At 45.1% G+C, this 7,239-nt stretch overlaps 1 protein-coding gene across 1 annotated transcript in view; it reads right to left on the reverse strand.

Moving 5' to 3' along the window:
- LOC141270614 (uncharacterized) overlaps window positions 1-1,346 on the reverse strand; it is a 239,212-nt gene extending 237,866 nt beyond the window's left edge. The window contains exon 1 of the mRNA XM_073680682.1: window positions 1,294-1,346. The gene's annotated coding sequence lies outside the window, so the exon portion shown is untranslated. The remainder of the gene's footprint in view (window positions 1-1,293) is intronic.
- Window positions 1,347-7,239: the final 5,893 nt, after the last annotated feature.

Below are 7,239 nucleotides of genomic sequence, written 5' to 3' on the forward strand. Positions count from 1 at the left end.
ATGAGCGAAACGCAGCCCGCAGCTAGTTCACAGATCTACAACACACTTCTTGCAACCACCAGCTGCTGTACTGCTTGGCCAGCGAAATGTCTGTCCTGGATGACACAATAGTACACATGCAAATTGCCTATTCAGAAAGGAAGAGGACTTGAACTCTAGTGCTATCTATTGGAAGTCGCAATTCTTAAAGTCCCGTTTAATGAGCCAAACCAGAATCTCAATTTGTTTCACTATGTTTCGGGGTGTTGCCCCCTCGTCAGTGCAAAGCACGAGATCTGATATGGCAGTATTAGAGGTTTCTGACTGGGATCTAAGGGGTAATATTTCTCTTTGTGGAGAGTGACTGTCAGGATTTCTGTTGTCCTTCTACAGTTTGACGACTAGTGGCTGCCATTGTTCACCTTGATATTGGGCTGTAATTCCACTTCTTACCACTGGATGATACTGTTGTATCCTGCAATTGCCCATTACTAAGATGGCAGATTCTGAACCTGTGGAATCCATCTTGTTTCCTGTTTGGGCCTACTTAAAGCCAAATGGATCCCTCACTCATTGCTTGAGTATCCTGTTACGATACTGGCATAGAACTGCTGGAATCCACTGGCTGGAGGAGCAAGAGCAGGAAAGAGCAGGCAGTAGCAGTAGGAGTTGTAGGAACAATCTGTAGAGAAGTGGGAACAGTTTGGGTAAGATAGTTCTCAGAACAAGGAGCTGGAGACTGAACTAGACAAACAGCTAGACACAATACTCAAGCAATGAGTGAGGGATAATAATCTGGAACTACTTTTCAGCCACAGTGGAAAGCTGAGAAAGAAGGAGCACCATATTGTAGTGCAGAATTAGCAGTTATCATTTGTGGGTGCCATGACCCACTGGGAGAGCCCCTGAGGTGCCAAAACAGCAACCCCCCCACCACCCATAATTGACCATAGTTTGCAAAGTACACCTCTCAATGAATTCATCCAAGAGTGCAGTGATCACATTGATACCGCGGGTGTGTCACAGAATTTTATACCATTAGGCGGTGAAGAAAAAATTATTACATTTTACCACAAAAATTTTGTTTTATCTCCAGGGTTTTATGCCATTCACCATGTGGTAAAAGTGAACTTTTTTTTACTCTGATCGCTGATATAATGCACCAGCATTGCAATGCATTATACGTGTCTCCGTTTTGTTTCTCATAGTTGGGTCGTATGTATCTATCAGAGGAAAAGGAACAAAAAATTTATGATTCTCAGCGCTGAAGGGGTTAATGCGGCCTGCGCCCAGTAATGGGGTCTCTCCACATACCTCCACCTGCAGAGCCGCCACCACATATATGGCTGTTCTGTGCGCACAGGACCTGTGATGAGGTCACAGGAGGGGAGGAGTCAGGGGTCACATGATCAGGGGCCTCAGTGGATGCAGGACTCTGCTGTGCTGGTTGTCATGGTGCTGGATGAGGGGAAGGTTATGTGTGGGGTCAGGAGGGGTTTACAGTGTGGATGTAGCAGAGCCGCGCGTGTACGAGGTGTACGGAGCGGAGCCGCGTGTGTACGAGGTGTACGGAGCGGAGCCGCGTGTGTACGAGGTGTACGGAGCGGAGCCGCGCGTGTACGAGGTGTACGGAGCGGAGCCGCGTGTGTACGAGGTGTACGGAGCGGAGCCGTGTGTGTACCAGGTGTACGGAGCGGAGCCGCGTGTGTACGAGGTGTACGGAGCGGAGCCGCGTGTGTACGAGGTGTACGGAGCGGAGCCGCGTGTGTACCAGGTGTACGGAGCGGAGCCGCGTGTGTACCAGGTGTACGGAGCGGAGCCGCGTGTGTACCAGGTGTACGGAGCGGAGCCGCGTGTGTACGAGGTGTACGGAGCGGAGCCGCGCGTGTACGAGGTGTACGGAGCGGAGCCGCGCGTGTACGAGGTGTACGGAGCGGAGCCGCGCGTGTACGAGGTGTACGGAGCGGAGCCGCGCGTGTACGAGGTGTACGGAGCGGAGCCGCGCGTGTACGAGGTGTACGGAGCGGAGCCGCGAGTGTACGAGGTGTACGGAGCGGAGCCGCGAGTGTACGAGGTGTACGGAGCGGAGCCGTGTGTATATTATTGTGTCCCCCCTTGGCACACCCAGTTTACCCCTTACAGCCCCCTTTCTCTGCCCTGAGCTCAGTCCCGGGGGTCCGGCGCTCTGTCTCTTACAGATTTGGGGCATCTTGGTAGAAGTCTCTCCTGGTCTCTTGCTTACACGGACCCTTGGTCACGGTTACAGCATTATTTGCTCCGCACTACAGCACAATTACCCCGCTCCGCCTTTTCTACACTGTTTTAGGCCTCATCCACACATCAGTATTTCATCAGTGTTTGTATGCCAAAACCTGGAGTGTCTCCAAAACACAGAACTGGTTTCACTCTTTCACTTATAGTTTTTCTACTCCTAGCTTTGGCACACAAATACTGATGGAAAAATACTATTCAGAATGAAGTACCCGATAGGACTAGCGCTCCCAGACTTGCAAGGATTGGAAAATTAACTCTTTATCTTCAAAAAATTTATTTCACTCTGTTTTCTCGATATAGTACAGTACAGACCAAAAGTTTAGACACACCTCATTTAAAGATTTTTCTGTATTTTCATGACTATGAAAATTGTACATTCACACTGAAGGCATCAAAACTATGAATTAACACATGTGGAATTATATACTTAATAAAAAAGTGTGAAACAACTGAAAATATGTCTTATATTCTAGGTTCTTCAAAGTAGCCACCTTTTGCTTTGATGACTGCTTTGCACACTCTTGGCATTCTCTTGATGAGCTTCAAGAGGTAGTCACCGGAAATGGTGTTCCAACAATCTTGAAGGAGTTCCCAGAGATGCTTAGCACTTGTTGGCCCTTTTGCCTTCACTCTGCGGTCCAGCTCACCCCAAAGCATCTCGATTGGGTTCAGGTCTGGTGACTGTGGAGGCCAGGTCATCTGGCATAGCACCCCATCACTCTCCTTCTTGGTCAAATAGCCCTTACACAGCCTGGAGGTGTGTTTGGGGTCATTGTCCTGTTGAAAAATAAATGATGGTCCAACTAAACGCAAACTGGATGGAATAGCATGCCGTTGCAAGATGCTGTGGTAGCCATGCTGGTTCAGTATGCCTTCAATTTTGAATAAATCCCCAACAGTGTCACAAGCAAAGCACCCCCACACCATCACACCTCCTCCATGCTTAATGGTGGGAACCAGGCATGTAGAGTCCATCCGTTCACCTTTTCTGCGTCGCACAAAGACACGTTGGTTGGAACCAAAGATCTCAAATTTGGACTCATCAGACCAAAGCACAGATTTCCACTGGTCTAATGTCCATTCCTTGTGTTCTTTAGCCCAAATTAGTCTCTCCTGCTTGTTTCCTGTCCTTAGCAGTGGTTTCCTAGCAGCTATTTTACCATGAAGGTCTGCTGCACAGTCTCCTCTTAACAGTTGTTGTACAGATATGTCTGCTGCTAGAACTCTGTGTGGCATTGACCTGGTCTCTAATCTGAGCTGCTGTTAACCTGCGATTTCTGAGGCTGGTGACTCGGATAAACTTATCCTCAGAAGCAGAGGTGACTCTTGGTCTTCCTTTTCTGGGGCGGTCCTCATGTGAGCCAGTTTCTTTGTAGCGCTTGATGGTTTTTGCAACTGCACTTGGGGAGACTTTCAAAGTTTTCCCAATTTTTCGCACTGACTGACCTTCATTTCTTAAAGTAATGATGGCCACTCGTTTTTCTTTACTTAGCTGCTTTTTTCTTGCCATAATACAAATTCTAACAGTCTATTCAGTAGGACTATCAGCTGTGTATCCACCAGACTTCTCCACAACACAACTGATGGTCCAAACCCCATTTATAAGGCAAGAAATCCCACTTATTAAACCTGACAGGGCACACCTGTGAAGTGAAAACCATTTCCGGTGACTACCTCTTGAAGCTCATCAAGAGAATGCCAAGAGTGTGCAAAGCAGTCATCAAAGCAAAAGGTGGCTACTTTGAAGAACCTAGAAAATAAGACATATTTTCAGTTGTTTCACACATTTTTGTTAAGTATATAATTCCACATGTGTTAATTCATAGTTTTGATGCCTTCAGTGTGAATGTACAATTTTCATAGTCATGAAAATACAGAAAAATCTTTAAATGAGAAGGTGTGTCCAAACTTTTGGTCTGTACTGTATATATTAGAACAATAAAACAACGTGTTTCGGCTATAAAATAAAAAAACACATAGCCTTCTTCAGAAAAATACTGACGCGTGAAAGAGGCCTTACTCAGCATTTTAAATCTTCACCATTAGAGGATGCTATTTCTTTCTGGAAGCTTTTTCAGTATTACTCTGCAGATTCCTCTCAGCTGTTCTGTGCTCACGTGGACTCTGCCACGTTCTGTCGGGCTCTTGTGTGACCACCACGGCTGCTCCCGTCACGTCAACTGTTCTGTGCTATGTGGCTGAATCACAGTTAGGCTTGATGACATCATATCTCTTCTATTGTCCATAGATGTTAAAATTCTCACAAAACCTTTGGCCTCTAGACTCTCTAAGGTTGTTACTACAGTTGTACATCCAGATCACTCAGTCTACACTGTGTGCAGAATTATTAGGCAAATGATTATTTTGATCACATGATACTTTTTATACACGTTGTCCTACTCCAAGCTGCATAGGCTTGAGAGACAACTACCAATTAAGTAAATCTGGTGATGTGCATCTCTGTAATGAGGAGGAGTGTTGACTAATGACATCAACACCCTATATGAGGTGTGCTTAATTATTAGGCAACTTCCTTTGGCAAAATGGGTCAGAAGAGAGATTTGACGGGCTCTGAAAAGTCCAAAATTGTGAGATGTCTTGCAGAGGGATGCAGCAGTCTTGAAATTTCCAAACTTTTGAAGCGTGATCACCGAACAATCAAGCTTTTCATGGCAAATAGCCAACAGGGTCGCAAGAAGCGTGTTGGCCAAAAAAGGCGCAAAATAACTGCCCAAGAATGTAGGAAAATCAAGCGTGAAGCTGCCAAGATGCCATTCGCCACCAGTTTTGCCATATTTCAGAGCTGCAACGTTACTGGAGTATCAAAAGCACAAGGTGTGCGATACTCAGGGACATGGCCAAGGTAAAGAAGGCTGAAAAACGACCACCTTTGAACAAGAAACATAAGATAAAACGTCAAAAATGGGCCAAGAAATATCTTAAGACTGATTTTTCTAAGGTTTTATGGACTGATGAAATGAGAGTGACTCTTGATGGGCCAGATGGATGGGCCAGAGGCTGGATCAGTAAAGGGTAGAGAGCTCCACTCTGACCCAGATGCCAGCAAGGTGGAGGTGGGGTACTCGTATTGGCTGGTATCATCAAAGATGAACTTGTGGGACCTTTTTGGGTTGAGGATGGAGTGAAGCTCAACTCCCAGACCTGCTGCCAGTTTCCGGAAGACAACTTCTTCAAGCAGTGGTACAGGAAGAAGTCAGTATCGTTCAAGAAAAACATGATTTTCATGCAGGACAATGCTCCATCACATGCATCCAACTACTCCACAGCGTGGCTGGCCAGTAAAGGTCTAAAAGAAGAAAAAATAATGACATGGCCCCCTTGTTCACCTGATCTGAATCCCATAGAGAACCTGTGGTCCATCATAAAATGTGAGATCTACAGGGAGGGAAAACAGTACACCTCTCGGAATAGTGTCTGGGAGGCTGTGGTGGCTGCTGCACGAATTGTTGATCGAAAACAGATCAAGAAACTGACAGAATCTATGGATGGAAGGCTGTTAAGTGTCATTATAAAGAAAGGTGGCTATATTGAGCACTAATTTTTTTGTTTTTGCATGTCAGAAATGTTTATTTCTAAATTTTGTGCACTGATATTGGTTTACCTAGTGAAAATAAACAAGTGAGATGGGATTATATTTGGTTTTTATTAAGTTGCCTAATAATTCTGCACAGTAATAGTTACCTGCACAAACAGATATCCTCCTAAGATAGCCAAATCTAAAAAAAAAACACTCCAACTTCCAAAAATATTAAGCTTGGATATGTATGAGTCTTTTGGGTTGATTGAGAACATAGTTGTTGATCAATAATAAAAATAATCCTCTAAAATACAACTTGCATAATAATTCTGCACACAGTGTATATGCCATATAAAGCTATATTTGAATTTGCAGATAATTTGTGCCATCGTGTGCTATGCTCTCTTGATGCAAAGAATTTGACAGCATAGAGTGGCCTGATCTATGGATGGTCTTTAGGAAAATGGGCTTTGGGGAGCAGCTTATTTCCTGGATTCAACTTCTATATGTTAGGTCTTAAGCCAGAATTAGAGTTACGACTATCTGATGGAACTATTTCAGTTGGGAATACAGGGGTGCCCTTTGTCTTCCCCTTTTATTTGCCCTTATGATAGAGCCATTGGCGGCAAGAATCAGAGCATCATCAGCAAAAGAGTGGTTTAAGCATGGCACAAGGAAGGAAAAGATATCCCAATATGCGAACAAAATATAGCTATTTTTTGGAGATAGTAACTCCTCTTTAAGCAGAGCAATGTCTGTTATAGAGCAGTTTAGTCAACATTCAGGGCTAATAATTGGTCTAAATTGGTGGTTGTACCAATTGATACCTCTCTTGAAACAACTATTAGTGCTAATCTGCCAATGATATGTGTTACATCTTTTAAAGCACCACTTCAGAGTTCTTTTTTTTATTTTACCACTGGAGTGATGCTACTAATCTAAGCTCCCTACACTTAGTCTCATACTTACCAGCTGCTGTCTTCATCTGTTATCATCGCCGCTCCGGTCAGTCTTCAACAGCTTGTGACCTGCCGGATTGCTCCAGTGTTTTCTGGGTGATCCTGAAGTCAAAACTCAATATTAGGCCTCTTTCACACGTCAGTATTTCCGGTACGTGCGGTGACAGTTTCCACATGTACCGGAAACACTGACACATGCAGACTCACTGAAATCTATGGGTCTGCGCACATGTCAGTGTGTTTCCACGAACTGTGTGTCCGTGTGCTCCACATGCTGACATATCCATTTTTGGATGACAGCACAGATCACATGGACCCATTAAAGTCAGTGGGTCTGTGTAAACACTTGCCGCACACGGATGCCATCCTGGTGCTTGGGAATCAGTGTACAGTTAGCGCTGTTCCCAAGCGTCGGGTGCTGAACACTGCCCTCATCATCGTTCCCTGCCGGCGCTGCAATCAGCACCAGCAGGGGACAATGATGAGGGT

This window comes from Phyllobates terribilis, unplaced genomic scaffold, assembly GCF_046119375.1.
Source record: "Phyllobates terribilis strain yellow unplaced genomic scaffold, ASM4611937v1 Scaffold_5__5_contigs__length_657084704, whole genome shotgun sequence".
NCBI lineage: Eukaryota > Metazoa > Chordata > Amphibia > Anura > Dendrobatidae > Phyllobates > Phyllobates terribilis.